This window comes from Ornithodoros turicata, chromosome 5 (genome assembly GCF_037126465.1).
Source record: "Ornithodoros turicata isolate Travis chromosome 5, ASM3712646v1, whole genome shotgun sequence".
NCBI classification, from domain to species: Eukaryota; Metazoa; Arthropoda; class Arachnida; order Ixodida; family Argasidae; genus Ornithodoros; species Ornithodoros turicata.
Genome location: NC_088205.1, coordinates 25,446,163 through 25,472,736, shown reverse-complemented (window position 1 = coordinate 25,472,736; position 26,574 = coordinate 25,446,163). Strand labels below are relative to the sequence as shown.

Below are 26,574 nucleotides of genomic sequence, written 5' to 3'. Positions count from 1 at the left end.
CTCGCTGTCAAGCAGGTTAATAGTTCGAAAAATTTCGGATGTATCGAATATGCGATAGCCCGACAATATTGATATAACAGCTCGAACACCGCAAGTATTTCGTCTTCGCAATTTATAGCGATTACGTTGAGCGAGTTGTCAGGACTGGTCCTGATGGGAGGTTGCTGTACCAGTTCCTCTCTTTTCGTTCTTTCTGTAATACTTGTATTTTCTTAATAGGGGTCTGAAATGGGTGCAGTATAGCACGAAACAAGTTGTTTGATCTTGCTGTCGTGTGACAAGAAGCAAAAGTGGGTGAGAGGAAATGATTTGGAAGGGGAAGATATAGATTGTTTCTCATGTTTTCTCGAAACTCTTCGCTATTTGAAAAAGTTGCTCGTTGCATGCATGATATGCATGTTTCCGTCCTTTTTATGTTACCTCACCAAAAAAAAAATAAAAAAAATAGCAATATCTCCCGCGAACGGCATCATAGCCTATAGGGCAGTATGTGACATCGGAGGTAAAGATTACCGTGTATACATTTTTTTGTATTAGCTAATCCAAGAATATGTGCTGTATGCAAATCAGCTCAGATCAGTAGAACAATCTTTCGTTACATGTTCTCTTTGGGGGTTGGGGGTTCTCTTTTATATTTTTTCCCCTTTGGGGAGCGGGGTCTGTTTATGGGAGTAGCCGAATTTGTCGTGTGACGAATTCAACCTCTCCTTAGTATTTTTTTCTTCATCAACACCAACGTCAACATCGTTATGTTTTCTTTTTCTTCCTCTTGTATTGGCCAGCGTCACCTCATTCGTGGCTTTCGGACATGCAGTCATAGCAGGTGAACAATACAGACTGTCTTGGCAGGCAGATCGCTCGAAAGCAGCACGTCTCCGCTACCCCCATCACCATCACCACGACCACACTGTCTCAGTTATAACTGAAAGAAGTCATGCCCATGCATACAGCCTGTTTTCTGTAATGCTTTTGTTTTCTTTTCTATCTACTAAAAAAATGCCGCCTACTCCTGTTTGTGAGTCCGTGTGTAATTATGAGAGTGCATTGGAAGAAACTGTATGCGAGAGATGTGGCAAGACTGCCTGTGTGCCCGTGTATTTCTCAACGAGTCCTTAGTATGCTGACGTGAGCGCCATCCTGCGAGCATGCGCTTGCTCCGTTCATTATCGTCCTACATGTATAAAGGAGAAAAATAAATAAAATAGAGATGTCGGGGTGTGCGTATCACACGAAACAGTCGAGCATTTTATTTGTTTCGAGACCGTGAATTTCGATATCGGTAATCTCGCAACCGAGACTATCGAGGTCCTCACCTTGTGGCTACGACATAATAGTTGCGGAAATAACTGTCGTTATGTTGGACGCTGACTAATGCTCATATTGTTGCCTTTCTTCTTCTTGATTTGATGTTCGAGGCTTTCGACGCATAGGCCCTTACCGTGCATGACGAGAGGGCCTCGATATTCCCGCTTCCGAAATCCCCGATCGCGAAATTCACGTTATCCAAACAAAGATTTGATTTGATTTGATTTGGAAAAGAAATAACGGAGATGCGAAAAATGGAAACAAGGAAAATCAACGAGAACGCTAGATTGCTTCTTAAGATGGTATGCCGTGTTTAAAAACAGGACATCGCTATTTAACCGCTAAAATTCACGGTGGTTTCGTCATTTTATAGTAAGATAACGTCTTGCCTGTCGTACAGGTTTTGGCACCGAAAGGTAATGGAGTGGCGGACTGACTTAGTTCACCAGACATGCTCGCGAACGTACGTCTCATTTGCATCTGAATAAATGAATATGCCACAACAGCCAACACACGTGACAATCGGCTCCTCAACCGCATCACGTGTTAGACAGTTGAAGTTTGTGCTGTTTAGTTACATTGTTGCTCTCGTGTTCACTGTTGTGTACTCAATTGCACCCTAATGTAGTTTGTTAATACGAGCCAACGAGAAAGAACCAGGGCCATCGAGCAGATCTATCTGATATTCCCTCTCTATATATACTCGCTTCCACTTGGAAAACGTCGTTCCGACGTCATGACAGAAAAATGTCCTCTGGGGAATTCATACATGTTCTTTCCATCCGAATATAAGTCACTTCAATAGATGGATATGGGCTCAGCCGGTCGCATGCTTGCCCTCAGGGCTGGCAAATCGCCCTCTTGTCTTTTATTCTTGTGTTTGCACTCACATTCCGTGTACTTTTTTTTTTTTATGTCGTCTCTCTTTTTTTTTTTTTTTCCTTGTATGTATGTGCGTTTTCTTTCGAGTCGAGGAGAGATTCCTGACATTTTTTTGTCTCTCAGAGGATTTGTAATGCGGGTGTGCGTGTTTTGGACGGGGGGTTGTACGTGTCTTCGGATCAGGGAGGGGATTCCCCGCAATTCGTGGCTTCCGACATGTATTCGTCTACTTCCTCGTTCGTTCGTCGACAGAGAATCTCGGTTGTCTGTGAGCAGCGCCGCGGTGCTTTATCCCAGAAAGATGTCGTGTTGTACTGACAGACTTTGCTCGTGTAAGTAGATGTATTCACGCAGCGTGCGATTTTGATAGCTAGATAAGGCTATGTCGTGCGCGTAATTCTAGTGTAAAGAAATTGGTTTGCAATGAGGGATAGATGATTTCTGGTGACTTGAATTGCTCTTGTGACGCAGCAAGCAGGCTAGATAGATAGGTTGGAAAAATGAGCAGGCTATCATACGTTGGTCGGGTTATTTATCTGGTAGGATTGCAACCGTTGGGGCGCTTGTCGTTTCAGAAAACGTGAGCAGTGAAAGTGTAGTAAACAAATAGGCTGACTCGCCTTACGTGCAAATCTACTTCCAATTATTATTATTATTATTATACTTCCTCAGCAACTTTTTCTTCTCTTTCTTCTTTCAGCAGTTCGAACTCGGGAAACAGGTGTGTTCAGAGTCCCATGAGAATCCTGTCCCACCGGCAAACCCCGGAAACAGTCACGTTTGTCCCCAGATGATAAAGCTCCTCAAGAAACTGAACCTAAATTGAATGATGACTGTTGAAGAAAGGGCACCAGCAGTGGGATTCGAACCCACACACTCTGATTTCAGGACAGAGATGACACCATGCTAGCTACCAATACGCCACACTAGGTAACATGGGGACGGGAGGACCTCGATATTCCCAGTCGCGAAATCCCCGATCCCCATTCACAGATAACATTTATTTGCAGTAGTTTATTTTGCAACGGGGATTTCGATCTCTTTATTTCGAGGTACAATCTAACTTACATTGTTGCCAGTCGCTCCCATATTCCCATAGACGAACACAATGGCGGACCGCGTCTTTCCATGTAACATTGTAATGGATGATGCAATTAAACATAGGACAAACACAACGCAAGCCCCACAACGCACAGTTTCATTCTTCAGTTGAATAATATACCTGGTGATATGATTGAATATACTTGAATTGAATGATGGCAGTTACTGCGTCTAACTGAACTTACTACTGCGCAAAATGGAACCTAAATTACTGCGCAAAAAAAAAAATTAACTACACTAACATTTTTCTTCACAATCTGCTAAACATTACAACCGGGTTGCCAAAAGAATAAATTTCTGACTGTATGACGGCTACTTCTAGCAAGTTACCCCAACACTCTCTCTCATTGCTTGTCTTACTGTTCATGTCCATCATGCATGGGAACGAAAATTCCCGTACCGCGCGGTCACTGCAGTCAGACGCAGAAAAAGAGACCTGTGTCGGCTTCCGCCTTTGTGGTGTTATCGACGGACGCGTCACACCGCATCGGTCCTCAGCGGGGCGGAATGATTGGGCTCTTCGATAACGGCCCTCTTCTTCACCTGGCAACAGGGAATCGATATGCCTCGGTAAGGTGACTGCTGGGTCGCGACACGCCGACCACTTGGGATGCTTTCCGGTTGCACACATGGCGGACGGCGTCTCAACAGGCGAGGATCGTGTTCAAGTCTGTCAAGTAGCGGATCAGTATTTACAATAGTACAGCTATCATACTGTACTCAGTATTAACGGAAAGGCGATGTTTCGGGAAGACACTCAAGAGATAGTGAAGGACATTCTTCTACCTTCTCGCGCGGTGTTTCCTGCAACTGAGAGGCTCCTTGCAACAGAAACCCCCAAGAGGAGCTTCCGGCACCTCGCATTTGATATGTTTACATATATTTGTTAGACAGCACCCACCCAGAAAATAAAAGGAATGAAAGGCACGAGAAAAATAAATAAATAACGAGGAACGGGGGATGACTGCCAGAAATCTGCGCACCTCTCATCTTCCCGCCCACAAACAAGGCGGCTTGGCCATTTTCCCTCGGGGTCTCCACTGCAGTGAAGAAGCCCGAGTTAGATATCCGCTGTGTCCATCTCAGATCTGCGCGCTTCCTCAAGTACCATTTCCTTGTCCGTCGCTGGCGTCGTGAGGATTTTGTCGTCTGCGTCTTTGTCCCCCACGCAGGACAGATGGTTTGAGGAGCTTGACCACTTAGCCCTATACCTGGTGGGGAAACCGACGGCGCTGCGGCCTCAAAGGGTTTCGGCCGCTCGCTTTTTGCCTTTGTGGAGGACAGTGGCGCTGGGAAAATAGCGGTGCGTATGCTTTAAGTCTCCTTTTACACGCTGAGAGCAGGGTGGGAGTGAGCTTCTTGTAGGGATAAGCCCTTGTAAACTTGGCTCGTTTCCGCATAAGTGGTTCTTGGAGAGCTGCTGTTTCTAATCTCACTGGCGACGCGGGTCTTGCTTCCTTTCCGTTGTGAGCCTTGTTGTGACTGTCACAAGCGTCGTGGGAGGTTTATTCTTTCTGATGTTTCAAAAATGAAGTGTCACTAGTTCGAGATTCATTAGTACACAAGGAAAAGAGTATACATTGGTTTGCTGGGAATCGCTAAGTCACGACTGTAACCTAATATGACCACTGGTAATGGTCGTATTAGCTCTGACCTGTGAACTGCGGCGAGTATGGCATAAATACAGGTCAGCTGGTGGACAAACTCCGTGAGGTGAAAGGCTTGAGCCTGGGCAACAATTACAGAGGGAGAGGACATCATGTCCGTTTAATTGTCGCCCAGACTCAGGCCTTTCACGTCATTGAATTTGTCCACCAGCTGGCCTGCATGAACCAGGAATGAATGAATGAAATGAATCAGGATTGTGAACTACAGGAGCATTCCACAGAAGTAGTACTCATCCCTGAGTAGATTAGGTCACTCTGAGGATTGCCCATTGCGACCAATGGTTGAGCGGACGGGCAAAACAGCTGTTTGCAGTCAAGGACACGTGCACCCCATCTTGGATATGATGCGGGTATGTCGTTTCCTCATCCTCCAAGGTTTCCCTGAAATTCAGCCAAGCCGTTGTCTTTGTTTTGGTGCAATAAACCTTCCTCTTTGCCTTTATATTGGGGACGCTAAAATGATTATAGTCCCCTGGGTTTCCTGGTTTTTGAAGGCCGTTCCTTCTGCATGGCCCAAGACAATTCGAAAATTCGTGTTGTTTTTACTTTTAAGAATATCTCACGTGATTATTCGGGGACACCCAGCGAATGTTGTTGTTGCCAGCACGAACTCACGGGAAGCTACGCAGCTCTTCTTCTTGTTGTCTTGTTTATTTTGTCCATTTAGTAATCATTATCTTTTGAGGCAAGACACTTCGCACTAATGTTTTATCAACGGCGCAGAGTAGAATGATGCGCGTTCTGAGTAGGACCATGGTGTGCGAGGCCCTCCCTTTCAAAGAACACTCTGAAGTCATTGATTGATTAGATTGGATTGTATTTGTCGATTTTGAAATTAAAGTTGTGTTGGACTGTAACTCAGGTGTAGATACCATATACAAAATTTCATCAAGGAGAGCGACGTAACTTTTGACACAACTGGTTTCGACTTTACGGTGACGTGCATTGAGTACCGTACCTTGGCGTACGTCACGTGGGTGGGTGACTGAGATAAAAATGATGGGGGCTGCTATCAGGTGTGAGGATACGTAATCAACAAGTTTTGCCTTAGATCGTTGGGAATTGATTACTTGGCAGCAGGGGTGGGCAGTAATACTATTTTTTTCGTATTACAATACTAATACATAATACTCCACAAGAACATGTATTATCATACTAATACAAATACTTTTCGACAATGTGTATTATAATACATAATACTAATACTGTATTATAATACATTATGGTAATAAAGGAATACAACTTTTTGAAAATCCCAGGGCGTACACAACATTTATTTCACGATTTACAGTGCCTGTTGTATGAAACGATAGATGCATTAGGGACCGTGCGACACCTAAAGGGAGCGCGTTGCTCCGTCGCGACAGCGCCGCCAGTGGCGGTCTTGGAAGTACCCGACGTGATACCACGCCGCCCGTTCTATGTATTCTCAAGTGGAACCGCAGTTTGCGTGGCGACCGCCGTAAATAAAAGGGCTGATTTTCAAGGCGCAAATAATGTGGAACCTTTCATGCGCGAAGGAGAGAACGGAGACAAACTGCACAGAAGCAACCACCGTATTTTGACATTTTGACACCGAATTTTGACCGTATGACAATGATGTATCTAACATTGCGGAAGGAGCTACAGCCACCCGCGCCTGTCTGTGTCACCTGCAAGTGGTACGTCGAGAGGATGGTTATTTGATGTCTCACAAAATCCTGGCTTGCTAGCGAAGACTATATAGTTGCATTTCTCTGACACCAGCCACTTGAAACATCATGCTTTTGACTGAGTCTCGTATTGCTTTCGTCCTTTTGGCAGATCACTGCGTACATAACGTCGTCACCGAAATAATACATCATGCGTCCGTTTTATCCACGCAAATAAACACGTCTGGTCACAACATATTGTCTGAACCTGTGCTGCAGTTTTTCCAGTATCTTCAGATACAATAACGTCAAAGAAATCCTTAAAGAAGAAATTATATGTAATTTTTATATCGGCTACCGCCGTGGGCTTGCGGCACGACGGTTGTGAAATGGTCGGTGTGTAAATACTAACTTCTTGGACGACGTAGAACTTTCGTTTTCACTGTGAGGCTCGTCAACCAAATTATTGGGAGCAATATTGGCTCTGGGGACTGGCGATGAATCACCTCAATCATTATCTCGAAATAAGTTGCCATTTAGCCGGTGCATCTGACGTGGATACAGCATTCATTTACAGTCACGAAAGTGGCAACTGTAAGTCACTGATCATTTTACAGGTCCTCATTCTGTTTCATCGAAATTAGAACAAAAGAAATGGAATATATTCGCTCATGTTGTGTACCTCATGCAAGGGCCGAACACTCGTCACGAACGCTATTCGCTGCGAATCTCTCGGTGATATTCGAGGCATAGAAATCACGAGAAATGACACATCTGGTCCCCAGTGAAGAGTTCTTTTAGGTGCTTGCACAGTTAGCGATGCAACAGTTCCAGTGTGGCAAACAATGACGCTCGCTGATTATTTGGCTTTAATAACATTTTCTAAAAATTCAATCTTTGAGTCAGTGGTGGATCCTGGGAGGGGGGTGATAAATTGATGAGATGCTATCGCCTCTTCGGACGCTTCGGTACAAGTCGCCGGCAACATTCAGACCTACTACGCTTGTCGATGTTTTTGCACCACTGTTACAATTCGCGTTTTCTTGGAAGAATCGCTGCATGCTGCGGTAACGGACTGGCGAAAATGTGCTGGTTCATGAGGGCAGATAGTTCAATGACATAAAGAAAAGAAAAAGAGAAGGTGGAAATATCAGCCACTACAAACGGATTGCTGTTCCCAAGAAAAGGAAAGAAACGAGAAGAAAAAATAGCAAAAGAGAAAAAATACAAATAAGCAGAAAGAAATGCAGCAAGACAGACGAGTTTCTTCAATTAATACACCACATTTTTACTGACATTACACAGCAATTTACTTTGCGAGAACATTCATCCGCAAAATGTTTTAGTGTGAGAACTCCGAGACAAAGAAAAATCAGCAGGTAAATATACGTGTAATGTGCCACCATTCTACCGAGGCAGACAGCTCGTCACCCAACGTAGAGCGAACAATTCATGAACAATGGACATTCAAGTGGACAATCGCATTATTTATCTTCCGCGCTATATCACATGGTTTTAACAAATCAGATTCGAAAACAACGTGAGCGGGGCCACGGTCAAAAATTTGGGAGATGAATAATTTAAACCTCACGCCGGCGTTGAAGATTTCGAGGAGAGGGTGTGGACGTAAAAAAAAAGGGATCGCCTGCTTTCTGAAATTTGTTTTTTTTTTTTTTTGTCATCAAAAGCTTTGATAAAGAAGTCGACTGATAAATTATAATCAATTAGTATTCGAATTAGAACAACAACAACAAAAAGAAAAACTCGTGGGGGGAATATGTTTATTAAGAAAAAAGAAAGGAAAGGTCAGCCAGACGGAGGTCGGCTTGCTATTCCAACAAAATGGAAAATGGGGGAAGAAAAGAAAAGGACAGAAAAAGAAGAAAAGAAAAGCGAAAGAAGAAGAAAAGAAAAGGGGAAGACAAAGAAGGAGAAGAAAAGAAAAGGAAAAGACAAAGAACAGAAAAGGAAAGGAAGAACACAAAACTAAAACTGAAAAGTCACACATGCGGTCACGCAATCACAAGGCGTGGGATTTCCGCAAGGGCATGCGAAAACCGCATTCAAGTACGGCTCGCGTAGCTTTATCATTAATTCTGTACCGCTTGAAAAAACACCCTCTTATAGTTGTGTCATCACACAGATGCTGCTCATGATGATATACCAATGCATTATTCATCAGTATCCCACTAACTGGCAATATTGTTGAGTATATATATAAAATATAGGCTCCGAAGAGGCGATAGCATCTTATCAATTTATCACTACCACGGAAGCGACGTGACAACGTGTGGACAGCCCTAGCGAAACGTCCTTGTACCGAAATGTCCGTGCACCGAAATGTCCGTGTACCGAAATGTCTGTACCGAAACGTGTTGTACCGGAACGTCCTGTACCGAAATGTCCTAGAGCCCTTACTACTGCGCAAAATTGAACCTAAATTACTGCGCAAAAAAAAAATTAACTACACTAACACATTTTTCTTCACAATCTGCTAAACATTACAACCGGGTTGCCAAAAGAATAAATTTGTGACTGTATGACGCTACTTCTAGCAAGTTACCCCAACACTCTCTCTCGTTGCTTGTCTTACTGCACATGTCCATCATGCATGGGAAGACCTCTCTCTCCTGTATCACCATCATCTCTCCCCTCCCTCTTCTACCCTCCCCTCATCTCCTTCCCATGGGTGCACCGAGCCGCCACCTCAGTGCTGGCTGACCGCAAGGTCCCCCTACATCACCCCCCCCCCTTGCCCCCATTGGAGCACAAATTCAGAATGGGTGTACCTCGTAATAAAGTGATCGAAATCCCCAACAACAACAAATAAATTAATGATAATGAATGGGGAAATTCGCCACGTAAGGTGCGGCCCACTACCCCGACTGTCCTACATAGGCTACGGCTCAATGTACCGTACAGCGCACGTCTCCTCTTCAAAATCGGAAAGCGAGACTCTCCGAACTGTAGTGAGTGTGGCGTTGTAGAGGATGTAGAACACATCCTTCTCAGGTGTCAGAAGTACGTCGATGCTCGAAGGGCATTAGAGACAAGCCTCTCTCGTTTGGACTCCCGAGCCTTCGACATCACGAAACTATTAGGTCCTCCTTCGTCCGACAAGGCGCTAAGGGCACTTGAAGACTTTTTGCATGCAACCGGGCTTATGAACATCCTATGACACGGTGAATGTGTGATGTGTCCTGTGTGTGCCCCCGGTGATTCCGCCACTTTACTCTAACTTGGGCGCAGCTCTTGAACTTTTGACCTACATGTTGAACTCAATTATCATCTCTGTTCGTCTCTGGACATCATCCTTTTGCGTTTTCATCATCTCATCATCAGATTGAACTTTCTGTATTAAGTGTACTGGGGTAGCCAGTTTGACTTCGTCGAAACTTACATCCCCATTTTTTTCTTTATTCACATCACATCACATCACATCACATCACTACCCCGAAATCCCCGTTGCAAACTAAACCAATGTAAATTAATGTTATCTGACTATAAAATACGCAGTCGCGCGCGAGAAACTTCCAAGCGCGAACTGAGACTAACCTAGACATAAAAGTGCAAACACCGAACTTGGACTAACCTAATGATAAACTAACCAACATGCTGAGCTCCGTCTTGTCCACCATGCTAAGCCTGACGGCTGCTAAAATGTGGCTTTTGTTCGCTATTCCGACTGGGACAGACACCGCGAAAACACGTAAATTTGAGTGGATGTCGTGTTTTTAAAACACTGCATATCATATTACGAAGCAATCGAGCATTCTCTTTGATTTTAATCGTTTAGAGAACGTGAATTTCGAGATTGGGGATTTCGCGACTGGGAATATCGAGGTCCTCCCATCGCTGCTCGACATTTTCTCCGTAGAGGATTTTTCCGCATCCCCTAATTTATTTCTGGCTTTCCGTAGCTTCCCCGGCGAGTGTACAGAAAGGTTGCCATCAAAATTGACACTGAAATGTTCCCGTGCATCGGAGCCCCAATATGAGACAGATTGTGAACATTACGTGAAGCATTCGCGTTCGAACCGAGGTGGTTTTCCCCAAGGCGTGCCGCCTTGGGGAAAACCACCTCGGTTCGAACGCGAATTCCCTTCGTTAAAAAGAGAGCTCTGAAAGCATAAAGCGCATAACTGTGTGACACCCACAGCTGCTCTGTTGTGGGAAAATCGCGAAAAGAGTTTCGTTCTATGTTGTGCTATCCACCTCATCGAAAACTCGCACCCAATCCAATTTGCGTACGGAGTAACAACGTAGTTTCCAATACATCCCTATCAAGGACACCTTTTGTGTACTCAAAAGAACCATTCACAATCAATAGATATGGTCACTTACACCTAACTGACCACCACTCTGAGCCGCTCCTTCAAAGCAGACCAGCTGGTGGCCGGCGATTCCGCCTTGGCATCGACCGAGTCCTTGGGAGCGAATTACCACCGAATTAACCTTCACAGCATCAGCCTTAGTGAAACGAGATCAAAGCTAGCCGGCGACCATAATCTTACTCAATTTTTTCCTTCCTGTCTGTACAGTTGCTTTCTTTATTTCCTTTTCATCTCTCTTTATACCCGTATTAGGCCTAGGTGCTCGACTTCGTACCATATCCTACACGTCCAAGAACACAGCCCTGAGCCGCGCGTATCCCCCGTTGCTACAAAGGACCCGCCACAACAACAAACCAGCACAAATAGCCACCTTTTTGCTGGAAGAACTACGACCGTATAAGCCCTCCTCGTGAAGCAAAGAACCTTGGGAACCAGGTAGGAAAAAAAGGAAAGTACGGAAAGATCCACGCGCAAGCTCCCTCTTGCGGAGAGGGGCCGAAACCTTTTTGCGAGTTTGCACGTCCATTGTGTGTCCCGGATGCATGTTCCAATGTCTCAATCCGAATCGTTCAAGCGATGCGACCATTTCCCGATTGTCTGCGTCTCTCCTCACCTTTTGAGCGCGCGGACCGCAGAACCTAACCACAGCCCGCCATTTTTATTTTAACAATCCTCCGAAATTTATTTGTCGCTTTTCACACACAGAGGGCGCACTGTGGCTATCAGCAGTGCGTGTCTAAACGACGAGGCGGGGGGGGGGGGGGGACGAAATAATAAATCATCGCAGCTTTTGTGGTAAGTTCGCCCTGGTTGCGCGAAGATGGCGCCCGTTCTGTGAATGCGTGTACCGCATTTATTCGCTTACAACCGCCCGTATACTTTGGTCGGTGGTTCAGCTTCTACGAGGTGCGGAAAACGAGCGTAGCTAATTTTTATTGCCAGGGATTTTCTCGAAGCCACTCGAGAAAGGACGCAGAGAAAAGATGCGCCCAGAGGGGTTCAAGTGGGCCCACCGTTTCATTCGTGAATTTGATGACTCTTTTCACTGTACTCACTTCAGGTGTAAGACGTGTTTTAAAGCCCGATGTCGTCGTGGGTTCCGAGTGGCATTCCTGAGATGTATTGTAAAGTACTCTGTGTCTCCTTCATTCATGGTGGAGCTTTCTTTCGCTCCACTTTATAGTCCATAGGAGGTGAGCGAGCACTGGTTGATGCTTCAGTTCTGTATTTGGAGAACTTACGAGTGCGTATGCAGACAAAGCGACATTTTTGTTTAGTTTAGGAGCAACAACAAAGCAGGTAAGGCGGGTGTACCTCGAAATAAAGTGATCGAAATCCCCGTTGCAAAATGAACAGCTGGAAATAAACGTTTCGCGGTCCCCCGATTACAAATAAGATGCCTAAAATGCACAGTCGCGCGCGGAAAAATGCAAACACCGAACTTGGACTAACGTAATAAACTAACCAACATGCTGTTCCGGCGTGTCCGCCCTGCTCAGCCTAACGACCGCTAAAATGTGGCATTCATGTTGGCTAAGACGACTTCGACAGACATTAGTATCGGATTTTTAAACACGGCATATAATCTTACGAAGCAATCGTGCATTTCCTTTGTTTCGAGACCGTGACTTTCGTTTGCTCTCTCTCTCGTGCAAGTGCTCCAATCATCTCATTACTTTAGCTGCTATGTGAATCCCCTACACTCTAAAAACAGAACTTCGCGGACTAAAACGCCCTGCTTCAACCATTGCGCCGAGTGATATACCGGGTGTCTCAGTTAAATCCCCGGGCTAAATAATTCGCGAACCGGTGCACCAATCGAATAACTTTCTTTTTTACAAGTATCTGTCCAATACCGCCTACAAGATGCGCACCGCGTGAATGAGCGGAAGGCGCTCATTATTTAAATAAAAATTCAAATGAGTTTCGTGAAAAAAGCTAACTTCTAAAGCAGGGCGCTGTCGGCATTAAAATGGGTACTACCCCTTCTGGGTACTTCAGTAGATACTTTTTAGAGAAAAACCTGCAACCGAAGCAGGTCATTTGTTGCAGTAATTAATTGGTTTCGGTTTACATATTTTTGTCGCGGCTGGTCGCGGTGAAGCGCAAAAGGACGCTGTTTCACTCCCATGTCCGCCAATGAATTACGTCCTTACACCAATGAATTACACCAATGAATTACATCCTTTTGCGCTTCGCACAGCAATGAAAATCGCGAAACGAAACTTGTGAATCGTGCATTGCTCTTCATGGTAGCTGCCAGAAAATCGAATCCAACTTATGGGACACTGGATTACAGGTATGTTGGCATATTTTTCATTCCTGCACCTGATTTAAGTGGATACATGGGTACGGTGTCTCGCGATGCTGAGGAAATATTTCCATGGGGAAGTGTGCATGGTGTGCATAGTTCTAGACCTTTTATTTTTGATCGCGTATTCGAAATATCGGCACCTCGCGTGTTGTAGCTTGCATGTGACCAACCAAGAGCTGTTCCCCTACTAGCGGTTACTACAAACGACAAAACCGAACACGTGGGAAGGTATATTTTTGATTGCTCATATATAACGAGAAAATGTACCGTTTTCAGATTGCTACCACTTCTCCATGTGCCCGCAATAGTCCTGCATGTATGATTAAACTAACGACGTCGCCCACCACGGCGAAAGTGTTTTGCGCACAAGCGTTTCAGCGTGAAGCCTGCAGGTAACATTTGCTGCTTACCCTTCTGATATATTGATTCTGAATTTACATATTCTAGGTTAGAGTAATTTCGAATGCCCAGGGTGACACACGCTTACAACATTGTGACATCAGTGCAGTGGCATAAGCACTAATGTAGTGCCCCTCAAAGATGAACGAGGGGGACTACCATCGGCCGTATTGAGACTTTGGCCGTAATGAGACACTTGGGGATTAAAAGATTTTCGGCCGTAATGAGACTTTCGGCGGTATTGAGACTTCGGCCGTAATGAGATGTTACCAAGTGGATGAGTTTCAAAACGCGCTGTTGCATGGACCCCTGTCATTTAGCCCGGTAACAACTTTCTGACTTTGATTAGAAGAAAGGAAAAGAAAGATAAAGTAACCATAGCAAAAGGGGTATACCAGGCGGTCGTCTGCAGGCGACGAGATTTATGTGTCCATCTTGACTCTTGAGGGGCCAAAGTACCCAAGTTTTTGGCATTTTCTCCCAAAAGGGGGCGCTTTCTTGTGCATCTGCGGACGACAGGAGCTGATTAACGAACTCTTCTTTCTCTCGGTTGTTATCTGAGAAAAACCGCAAATACGTAATTAATTCGAGGTGGACAGCGTCAAAGTGCCGCTACGGAGGCAATGGCTCGTATGGAGCACAAAACGCCTGTGTGGATGCGTTGTGATTGATTATAGATGGGGTGACGCTGATATAAACCATTTAAAGTTAAAACGTTGGAACTTAAATCTCTTACAAATGCAACTTCCAAATAATAATAATAATAAAACAATAAGAAATTCGAAACTAAATAAACTTCGCAAAATCCACCGTTCGAAATCTTTCAAAATCAACCCTATTTGATTGGTGCTCAGCGGAAGGTGTATCTATCTTCGCATCAGCAAATAGTATACGCCATATGACAGAAACCCTGAGAACGAGGTGTAACACGTCACGTAAACGGTCTTCACGTTGTGTGTCGAGATTCAGTTTTAAGAGTGCACGATAGGTGCACGATAGCTTGCAAGTCTCGATGCATACATCATAATTACGTGCAGAGTGAAATCAAAGTGCAATCATGTGTGATAACTTATTTTCTAAATTACAAAAGTTCCCTATTTTCGTTAATTTGACTCTTCCGTGCCTTACGCAGCGTTCCAAAAAGGCACATGCTTTATATTTTCAACAAATCAAGAGGGGGAACACTATACCATTCGGAAAGTACAATATTTTTCGGTCATTTCCAAAACATCTCACATGTGACGGAAACCGTACCTCAACTGCAGTGGTGAAACGCCCCAGTTAACACCCCCCATCACGTTTTTCTTCTTCTTCTCCTTCTTTCTTTTTGTTCTTTAGTTTTCATAATATGAAGGCAGATAACTGCGTTAGCTACATTATTCTCGTACCATTACCCCGAACATTTCCACAGAGGGTTTAAACTGATTCTTTTTCTTTGTCTACTCGTGAGGTAGTGGCATTTTTGTCGCTCACAAGGAACGGGACCTGTCCATCGTTAAATGAGCAGCCGAGATCACCACATAAGCGCCTTTATTGTGAGTTCTGAGATGCATTACGAATCGCGCGTCAATGCTTGCAGTCATCAAAAATGGCGGCATCAAAAATGGCGGCGCGCACAAGTCACAGTCACAGACAGCACAGCGGTTCATTTGACGTGGTGGCGCTGCCACCACCAATGCCACCGTGACGACCAGGCTCTAATTAATGGCAGTCTGGTTTTATTGGATTTATTGATTCGCGGCAGCTCTTTAATTGCAGAAGCAGGGAGCTGTGGGGGTCTCAACGTGTTCACCAAATGGGCGCGCGTTCGCTATTCACTGCAGAATCAAGCTGATCACCTGCACACATGCGTTTCCGACGACGGTGTCCAGGCTATACAACAAGACGTTATTATAGCGATCAAGAAATCGAGATCACATTTATCTGTACAAGGGATTAAAAAAAAAGAAACGTAATAATAATGGGGCTCGTACAACTTTTGGAGTACACAGAACTTTCCTAAGCGCATCCAGTGCCACGTTAACGAGGTGATGCTACCTTGATTTTAAGGGGATGCTTTAAATCATTGGTAGTAGCATTATACTGTTCTGGCTTCCAACAGACTGGTGAGCTATTTTTCCGAATGACAGGTTCACGAACTGTTTCCGAGAAAAGTTGCATAAGCACTTGATTGATTGACTGATTGATTAGTAAAACAAAAATGAAGCAATTCACCTGTGATATTCATATGTTTGCATGTTAAAAAGGTACGTTGGTTAGAATGCACCTCCGCGAGTCTATAATCGCGCGACGGATTGGATTGGATTGGAAGCAGAGAGTCGGAGATTGAATTATGATGAAAATTGACTGGATTTTATTTTTTGCATTACTTGCATAGCCGAATATCAATTGCATGGAAGATACCCATTAGGCATTTTTTCGCGACAGGTCAATCTAATTTTTTCTTCGCAAAAGGCGTGAAAACAATGTCAAGGTGCCGACACGATAGTAATTCAAAGAAAAGAAAGAAAAAAAAAAGAGACGGCCGGGAGCATCTATCTGTTTATTAAGTACAATAGATTACTAATTAAAAGTCCAATAGACTAATTAAAAATAGATAGATACTCCTAACCGTCTTCTTTTTTTTTTTCAACAAACCAAGCCATTCAATCTCATAGGCACAACTAGCGTGTCTGCAACAATGAAACAACTCTGAAACTGTCTCTTTACAGCTAACACAAAAACATATAAATGATCGGGTGAACCTAACAATTCATTTTTATTGGGTTCCGAAGCATTTTCTGTTTGGTACTTCACTAAAATCAGTACGACCCATACACGTTGTTTACCCGAGAAATTGTTGTCACTGTTAATCAGCTCGTTCCAGTCGTTCGCCCTGCTTTCTTGCTCAACTTAATTAGTCTGTACGGCAAACAGACACGCGGGATAAGAAAGCTGCGTCGGAACAGAAATGGAGCGTCGACAATTGGAGTCTATAATTACCAGTGAAGCGGCATCTCGCTAAACGGAACAAGTGCACATGCAACGGAGAAGCGAAATGATAGGCGACCTCGTGGAAACAAACGCCTGCTTCGAATGCATTCTGCGATCGTTACATAAATTGCCCCGATCAGGGTCGGACAGCAGACCCAAGTCTAGACAACGGGATACTTTTATGGTGGGCTGTTAAGGCAAAAGGAGTAAGGAGGTGTGATGGTAGAAAATTTTAAATGAACTGACCGCATTGGTCTCGTTAGAGACACTGTTGTCGTTCGTGGTACCTATATTACTTACACCGCATTGCCGTTATCGCTTATGTCGTATGATTTGCCCTCTCCCTGTTTATCTTTTGACTCTCTTTTCAAGTATTGTACCCCAGGTTTATGCATCCTTTCTCGCAGCCACGTGTGTCGGTTTTTTAAAGGTTCTGCTGTCTGGTTCTACTTCGGTTCTACTGGTTCTATCTAAAGGTTATACTGGTTCCATCTAAAGGTTCTTCGAGTATTGGAGCAACTTGCCATAACCACGTCGGGACTCACGTCTACTTTTTTCAGTATCTTATCTAATCTCTGTGGAATAAACTTGTTGGTTTCAGTGGAGGATCACGTACAAGAGGATAAGACGTGGTCAAGAACGTCGAATCTGCAGCAAAAACAAAAAAGTTTAGAAAAATAATGATGAGTTAATGATTACTTATGTGATTTTTATTTATTTTCGGAACTGCTATCACTTTCGATTTGAGGAAAAAAGCGGGCCGTATAGATTCCGAGCCACCTCTCACCCACAGTGCACTTCAGCCTCATCAGTGTCATTAATCCTGCCCATACCTCATCTTGAACCCTTCAACTTTCTTCGTTTTTGGGCTATAGTCGTGACGATGCCCTCCCGTGTGCGGCCAACAACGGCAAGCTATTTTGGCATCACCTTTCCAATCTGCTCAAATTTGCTTCTACTACATATAGCCTTGGGCTACACGGATCAGGAAAAGTTGTGTAAATATAAGTGGTGTACAGATAAATGTTAATGCAATTTAAGCAGCACGTCGCTATTAGCTTGTATATTTTCGGTATCGAGCAAACTCATGTATATAGTTTGCAGTTTTGTTTCCCTGTGAGTGGCTCATTCCATCAACGTGCCGATAATAGCGAAAAGACAAACTGAGCCAATCAGCTAATGCGGCTGTAGCACCGGATTCTATATGCGAGACAGTCGCCTGCCACCTGGTGCTGACTGCCACACGGTGACGCTGCCGCCGTAACAAAAGTAGCCCGAGGGGGAGTCAACAGAGGGAGTTCCGTTATGGCCACCACCTTTCGGAAACTTCACAGCAGCGCTAAACGGGATAGCCGATCTCTGCCGCTTCGTTGCGCTCAAATTATATTTGCTGACGGTGACTGATGAGGGCACCCCACAGTCCACGTCAGCGGTGTCCTGCTATTGAGAGAACAGCCTTGCGGCACCACGCGTATACCCGTGGACGTTGGGTCTTCACTGCATTTAGTGCAGTCACAGCTTTACGTCTTCTTTATTGTATAACGTGTATATAGCAGAACGCTCCATTCAAGTGTTTTAGTACTATACTGCTCAAAATGCAAAGTATTTTCTTTTTTTTTTTTTTTTTTTGCTACAAACTCCACTGAAAGCGGTAAACGTTATACTGTTGGATGCTGCTAAAAGCGCAGGAATGATTACACGCTGACGTGTGAGCGTGTATGTTACAAAAACTGTACTGCACGAGAGGGAGAAAGTTTCAACAAGGTGTGCTACCGTTACACGACTATAAGCCCATGAAACATTTGCTGAAAGCAGCCTGTAAGCATATACCCCGTCTTGGAACAGCTCCGCACCATCGTTTCGCCTTGGGCTACGTCGTTTATGCGAATGGCCTATTCAGCGACCTTGTACAGCGCGCACACTCTTAAAAATGAACTTCACCGCATAGCACACACCTAGCCAACCATAATCTCGAATGATATCGTTAACTGCCCTGATTTGTTGAAAACGGGACTATTTTTATGTATGTTTTTTTTAAACGTGACAAATGTCGGGAGGCCACGAATTAATGAGAGAAAAACAAAGTAAATTTCTGTAGCAGTAAAAGAGTTAACAGTGCTGTTCAGGGTGTCCCAGAAAATGTGTCACTGAATTATAATTTTAAAAAAAACTACACCACCTAGAACCATGCGGTCAACGGCATTTGTTCTTACTAGGTTTTTGCCACCTCCCGATGTGAATATCGTGTAACATAACTTTAATTATGTAAATTTTTGCGAACTGAAGTCGGAAATTTGCCAAGTACAGGTCACTTTTTTACCCCACCAATGTGAAGAGCGTGTCTGATTTACTCAAATTCATCATAATTGACAGGGATATTTAGGAGCTATCCCATCAGAAAAAATAGACGAACATCATGCTCTACGGAGCTCCCAGAGGATAGCGCGCGACGGATTTTTCAGCGCAATCGTTGTCAGTCCGAAAGAGGAGGTTGGAAACCTAGCCCACACCGGCATCGCAGAAAGAGATAATAGAGGAATGGCTTATCGCGTCCGGCTTTCGCTGGGATCATGCTTTCCCTCTCCCAATCTCCCCAAGCAGCACAATGTACTGAAAGTCGAGTGCAATAGGGGTGGACGGCAGACTTGTGCCCGTTACCCAAAAAAAGGAACTAAATACCGTTACCCGTTACTTCAGAAAAAAGTAACTAAATACGTTACTCGTTACCAACATACAAAAGTAACGAGTTCTCGTTACTCACAGGTAACGAGTTACTTTTACGTTACCGCCGCATAGTTAAAGGAGCCAACAAACATGCAGTCATTTGCCTTCAACCCTTTATTAATGAGGAATTACACTTCAGAAGAAGCTGATACTCGAAATTTGTCGTCCGTCCTTCGTGTTCCGTATCTCTCGGCCCCTTACCATGACTCGATCTATATCAGCTTGCCTGGACCTTCTCCCTCCTTTCCGAAGTCGGGGTGATTGGAGATTATGAAAACACAAGAAAAAACACTTTTCGTGCCACCAATCACCAGCGGTTCCCAAAAACAAACGAGGGGCTGCGTCATAATTTAGGGCGCTCAGAAGCTTAGCAAAGACAAGAAAAGTCCAGAAGTCGAAACGCGTTTTTTTGTTGCCATAGCACTATTGGTGCCCATTCTTGTGAAGGAGTGATGGTCGGAGATTACGGAAACAAGAGAAAAGACAACAACACATCCAGCGAGGGAGTCACACGTTGTCGTGAGTCACGCAGGTCAAATCTGCACGCATTGCGCCACGCGGAGTGCCGAAATGTGCTCCCCCGCGCTGAAGAAAAGGAACTAGTAACGTCAGTAACGAGTTACCAAGTTTTGTAACTGATTCCGTTACTATTACAATTTTTAAAAAAAGTAACTGAATCGTTACTTCGTTACCAAAAAAAGTAACCGTTACCAAGTAACGAGTTACTTGTAACGAGTTAGGCACAACTCTGGTGGACGGGTAGGTGGAAGACCTTGAACGAACTGGTGAAACTAAAAAACATTGGTAAGACACATACCGTCCACCCCTATTGCACTCAGCTTTCGGTACACTGTGCTGCTTGGGTCAGGAACTGTCACTTTTTCTACTATCACTCTGTGGGCTGGGTTTGGAACCTCCTTTCCTCGGACTGACAGCGATTGCGCTCAAAAAGTCGTCACGCGTGATGGTCCGGTGCTCCGAAAAGCATGATGTTCGGCTACTTTTTCCGCATAGATAACTTGTGAGTATCATTTTCAGTTATCATGAATTTGAGTGAATTCAGCACGCTCTTCATATTGGTGGGGTAAAAAAGTGATATTTACTTGGGAAATTTCCGAGTTCAGTTCGCAAATATTTACTTAATTAAACTAACGATACATGACATTCACATCAGGAGGTGACAAAAACCTAGTAAGAACAGATGCCGTTGACCGCATGATTCTAGGTGGCGTAGTTTTTTTATTATAATTCAACGACACGTTTTCTGGGACACCTTTATGCTATAGTGAAGTTTAATGAAGTGTATAAGGCTAAGTATATATACTATACTGCCACAACTTCCATTCATGTGCGTAAACCTCCCCTAGTATTTACATAAATAGTTAGTAAATACATAAATAAATAGTATATAGCGCAGTCTACTGAATACTTTATTTCTATCTTTAAATTTTTGTTATTCCTGTCTCCGCCGATTGACAAAACCCGACCGCGCTCTGAAACTTTGTTTTTGATACCAAGACCGTACATGTCTTAGCGACCTGTCCATCTCATACAAAGGCCGGGCACACAATCACGGACACGGGCGTACACAAGAGGAAAATCACAAAGTGGTCGTTGATTTCAATTCCCCTCCTTATAAGAGTGTGCCTTTAAAGAGGTGCTTAGTGTCAATCAAACTCCATAAGCGCACTCGGTCTGTCTGTGCGCGGGACAGACCGTATTTCCCTGCGAGTTACTGATAACACGTCGTGTCATCAAAGTATGGGGATGACCGGACGCCCTTATAGTGACGCAATCTGGTAATAACTGAGCGCGGTCGGGATTATCTGTTGGTATTTTTTCTTTTTTTGCTATCGTTTAGTGGACTCTCGGGATAAACGAGGATTACAGCAACATTCAGTGGCTTCTTTTTCGCAGCGAAACTTCTTGCGGAAAGTTTGTTGTCGCGCATGAAGCGTTCGAGTGTTCGAAGCAGCTTCTCCTGTCTCGAGACAGGAGTCGGATTTCTTGCTCAAAGACTCATAGACTGTCTTCGTTCATAAATCACGAATGAATCCCGTTCCTTCTGGGTCGGTTTCAAGGTAACGGCATGTCTCATTGTCACACCTTTAAGAGAAACTGGTACCAGTGTTTAGTTATTATAACAACGATAACCACAATAAACCCATGACTGCAGTTGACGCAATAACCCAGTTCGATGAAATATATTAACTCCTATGCAGGTAACTTGAATCTCATATTACGTAAGGCAGAAATGAGGCCGACGTGTAGTGATATAAGTTTGTTACTATACGAGACTTCCACGCATCTGTTTAACTATTATTATAGCTATTTACTCTTCTAAAAGCAGCGCCATGTCACGTATCTGTGCACATTTTATCTAATGACAAGTCCACGCAGTTTATTTGAGGGGAATAAAGTTTAAACGAAGTTACGAACTTTCTGTACGACTTTCACGGTTTGCTCTTTGAAAAAATCAATAAAACGGACTGTCTTCATTAGACAGTAACTACAAATTGAAGGCTATAATTATAGAGTCACTAAATAAGCTTATGGAAGCGTAGCTTATTTATTAGCTTTAGCTATAGTTACAATAGACTCGGAAGGTATTCCTGAGAAAAGGATTTTGCTAAAGCACCTTGGCAGTGATCCGTTGATGGCAAAACAGGAAAGACGTTTAAAAGGAAATTTTCCACAAAGCACCACCTCGAGGCATCGTATATGAAAGCTGCTTTGCTTTTCTTATGACTCAGACCAGATACGTTGCGCCTGGTATAGGTAACCGGAGTTATATTTAATTGGTTCGGGTGAGCCACATTCCGCGTTTACATTTAAATCATGCATAATTTGCGGATCAGATATGTTCAAGCAGGGGAGTAAGGATGCGATTGAAATTATGGTTAGTTATATTTATTTTATTAGCGCAAGTATTTACAAGATAAGTACCCTCCTTAACCGCAGTATGTTTGAACATGTTTATTGGTAAGAGGTATATGGGTCAACAGTTGAATGGCTACAGAGAGAAATGCGTGCCAGATGAATGCTTCTCGCAAAACGTTCTCAACTTTATTTTCGCGCTTTCCAAAACTCGGGCGCTTTGCTGACCATGGTAATGGCGCTGTCATATCAGGCTGAACAGAACAATGATGATGATGGCGATGCGTGTCAGAAATGGCCATATATACGAAAGCGTCTCTAGCGATATGATACAAAGGAAGCCAACGTCTTAATTGTGGAACGTCAAGATGTTTTGTAACGGCGATCTTTGTCGGAAATGACTTGCATACCTCATGTATACATTCTGTTCATGGCCGTCATAAAGAAGACAAGGGCGGGTGGCTTCAACGCATGCGGTGTAATAAAACATCTGTTTCAATATGGGTAATGCACGCGATAGATAGAAGAAGAAGAAAAAAAATAAACAGTCGAATAACACTAGGTATAATGCGCACAAGATTGTACCAGGTGACTTATAGTCCAATCTAATCCAATCCAATTCCTCTACAGTTATCCAAATTGTGAAGCCCTTCGAGTTATATTGTTAAACATTGTAGAATTATACGTTAAAGCACACAGATTTTAATCAATTTTCTTTTATGAAAACAATAAGAATAAAACAAAGGAGACAACCGCCAAGACGAAAATTATGCTTAAGGTTAGTTCCTTCACATTTTTCCTTGGCTGACGAGTCTTCTTGAGGCTCCTCACAAGACAGCAGCGCCTTCTCATGAGAGCGGCACTCGCAGTTTAATTTGTTCACCCAATGGCTGATTAATTGGATAATTGAATATTTGCATATTGAAACATTGAGTGTTGCAACGAGCGAGCGTATGGCGTAAACAATAGATTTAAGTGTGTAAACAATAGCTGTAAGTTGTTTAAGTGTGTTCTAGAATAAATGTTCCACTATAGTTGTGAGTACACGCAGTTCTCCTGTTCGGTCTGTTCGTCCAGTCTTCCTGCTTCGTTATTTATCGAGTAAACAGTAAAAAAGCTTCTATGAACTGTGCAAATGAAATCCGCATTAGCGCCATATACAGCGAATGAACACGGAACTCGGCGAAAACACGTCCTCTCCAAAACCAGCGACTCATCGCCACAGAAGAATCTCGACAAAAGTCTGATGGACTATACACAAACCGTGCACATGTTGTAGTTTATCTGTGTGGACACTATCAACTGATTCATGTCCTGCTTTGCCCTAATTGAACACACAGTCTTATATACCCTCATACTATATACTGTACTGTAGAAATATCACGCTATACAGACAGTGCACAGAAATGAATATTTGTACGCAATGAATGGACCTTTCATGATAGGCAAGCCTGAGCGATGGGCAAGGCACGTAAACAACACAACGCATTTTTGCACGCAAGGGAAGGTGTACTCTTCACTTGAACACGTGCGGCACGGAAAGCAACTTTCCATATCCAGAAATACAACGAGAAAAAAAGGGTATGCTTTCGTTTTGCACCAATCCAGCTGTATAATAAAGATAATGGTGCCGTGATGTTACGCGTAAGGTTTGCTGCCCAGTGTCGGGACATGCTGCACGTGCTGCATGGTAGGACTGCGGATAATTTCGACCACCTGGGGTTCTTTTGACGTGCACACGGTGCTGGAAGCAATATTTACATCCCCCACATTGCTACCGTCCTCAATCCAGCTGTAGAAGAATTTCACCCTGCGTCTGCAACTCATGCCTTCGGTAAATTTCCGCACTCATCGTCACGACCACAAACTTGCTGCTGCTGTTGTTGTTGTTCATGACTTTGGTCAGTTAGGCTTATCAATGCCTTGTGCACAATCACCTGCTTGTATACGCCAAGTTCATGACCTCAAAAGAAGGACACTTTCAAAGTTAAGTGTGCATCTTACGTGCAAAGTTACGCGTGTTCTGGCCACATATTTTCTAGGCTTTTTGTTTTATTTTGTGCAGCTTTCTTTCTTTTTCAAAGTAGTATATATATACCGCTTTAAGCGTTGGCGCATTAGCGACGTAATATGAAGCGATTACGGCCGTGGAAGGTCAACGCGCGCATCTATTTCATCACGGGAATTGCGCAGAGAAGGAAGTGTTTTACGATGGAATTATGCAGATTGACTGGTAAGAGTCAAAAGTGCACGTATACGAAGAGAGTGATGCCGTCCTTAAACACATCCGCGTATGCAAATTCAGTCAAGTCGAAATGACGTTTGATAAGGGTGTGCATCATATTCTTAAGGGCGTTGGGATGACGGACGACGAAGGATCAATGGATTTTTTGTATAAAAATATCATATCACATGAGCAGTGTGTAGAAAATATACATGTGCACAGAAATGATACCTTCTCCACGGTATGGCCCTGTGTGCGCCGCACACACGTGTATCAGCACCGTACTTAAAGTATATATACTGTATTTAAAAATTTTGTACTTTTCTTAGTATCTTAGTATTTCAGTATACTATTTTAGTGTCTTACTCGGTACTTTTCGAAAATGTGTTTGTATTCCATTTCGAGTATTCAGTATTTTCTTACTCTCGTTACTTTTGGTTTCAGTTTCAAGTTCATGTCTCAGAACAAACCCGCGCCTCCATGGTTCGTTTCATCTTTCCAATGCATTGTGGAGAAGACAACAACTGAGTGACAAACTAAACTTCAAAGAAACAGATAAAGGCTGGCTGGCGAACATTTTGAAATGCAACTCCTACAACGAGGCAATGATGCCAAGATGCTAAAAAAGAGAGAAGAAGAAGATACGGTAATCAATTTCGCGACAAAAACTGAAGTACCTTAAATGTATCTTTAATAGTTGTTGAAGTATCTGCCGCTCTACTCTAACTTTCTGTTCCCAGTATTTGTATTGTTCCTTAAGTACGTCATCGTATTACGTGTACCTTTAGTACGGTATCGTATTTTAATACATTTTTATAGTACCTTGTACATGTCTGTGGCCTAACAGAATTCAGGATGTTTACCAACTTTGAGCGTGTAATTTCAGTAATGTGTCTAGATATCTCATGCAGGTTACAAGTTCAGTACATACATAAGTATTGAGTGACAAGCGCCGCGCGACGAATGCATATGTATTTCGAACGCCGCTACACGCGATGATTTATTTGCTCCATTCGTTTTCTTTATTGCTTCACTTATTTATTGATTTGTGCTGTTATATTACACTATATGAGAAACTTATGAGTTACATATAATATGATTCTGTTTTACGAGGTTTGAACATTTTCAGCTGTCACGTTCGGGAATTGGTGCATATACGTCAATGATATTCGATGAAATGAACAAAAATGGAGGACATGTTACAGTGCACAACTTTTTATACCGATCATATTCCTTCCCCCTTCCTGTGATGAAGTCACGTGACGAACCGTGTCCCGAAAACCGCGTAAGCCGTGCTATGTGCGCGTGTAGCCGGCATAGTTACAAATGTGCTGCAAAACGTTCAGGTTGGCAACATAAAAGTTTCGACGATTTCAGCTGTGCCGGATTCGAATGAAGTTTTGCATGTAGATCTACCTGGTGCAAACGTTATACTAACAAAAAAAAAAAAAGAACGTAAAACGATAAGCGTGATGCACGCAGTGTCGACCCGTTAAAGAGCATCACGGCTGAGGAAGCGTGCCGCTTCAACCGTCTCTCTCAACAATGCGCACGCTTCAGTGCGTTAGGCCTAGCTCGTATCATCACGGTTCACTGTAACCATTTTCACAGGCCGACTCCTCCGTGGTGACTCGGAAAAAGACGAGCCACAAATCGCGTGCGTAAAAGGATGACGTCTCACTTACCCTATCCGCAGGGGCGTCGATTTCACCCGGAGACAATCCGTTGGACTCTTTAGTGTCTCGCGGATTTGCATGTCGAGGTTTTGTGTTCCGCGATGTCCGATATCGGCGAAGATATCGGATCCGATGTAGCGTGCTCCCAGCTCTCACGCCGCGGCCGTTTCCGCGGGCGAGGCAGCGAAAAACGCCGGCACGCGAAAAAGGGGGCGGAACCCTTTTTATTACTACTATCATTATTATTATTATCGTAAGAGACACGCCTACCGCGTTTCGGCGTCCCGCCCCTCGACTCTCAAAGATGGCGACGTTCTCTCTCTCCCCGCCCCTCATCGTTTTCCCTCCTTTCCTTCTCTGTAGGGAGGAAAAAAAAGTATCTGAGTCCTTGTCGGTTGTGATGGCAACTGGTTAAAGGGAGATATTTTGGCCAATGACGGGGGTGTGTGAGAGTGACGTCACCGTGA

General features: G+C 43.8%; 1 protein-coding gene across 1 annotated transcript in view; it reads right to left on the bottom strand.

The window, feature by feature from the left end:
* The window catches only part of LOC135394238 (paired box protein Pax-6-like), a 71,355-nt gene extending 45,105 nt beyond the window's left edge, over positions 1-26,250 (bottom strand). Inside the window, exon 1 of the mRNA XM_064624879.1 lies at positions 26,117-26,250. The gene's annotated coding sequence lies outside the window, so the exon portion shown is untranslated. The remainder of the gene's footprint in view (positions 1-26,116) is intronic.
* Positions 26,251-26,574: the final 324 nt, after the last annotated feature.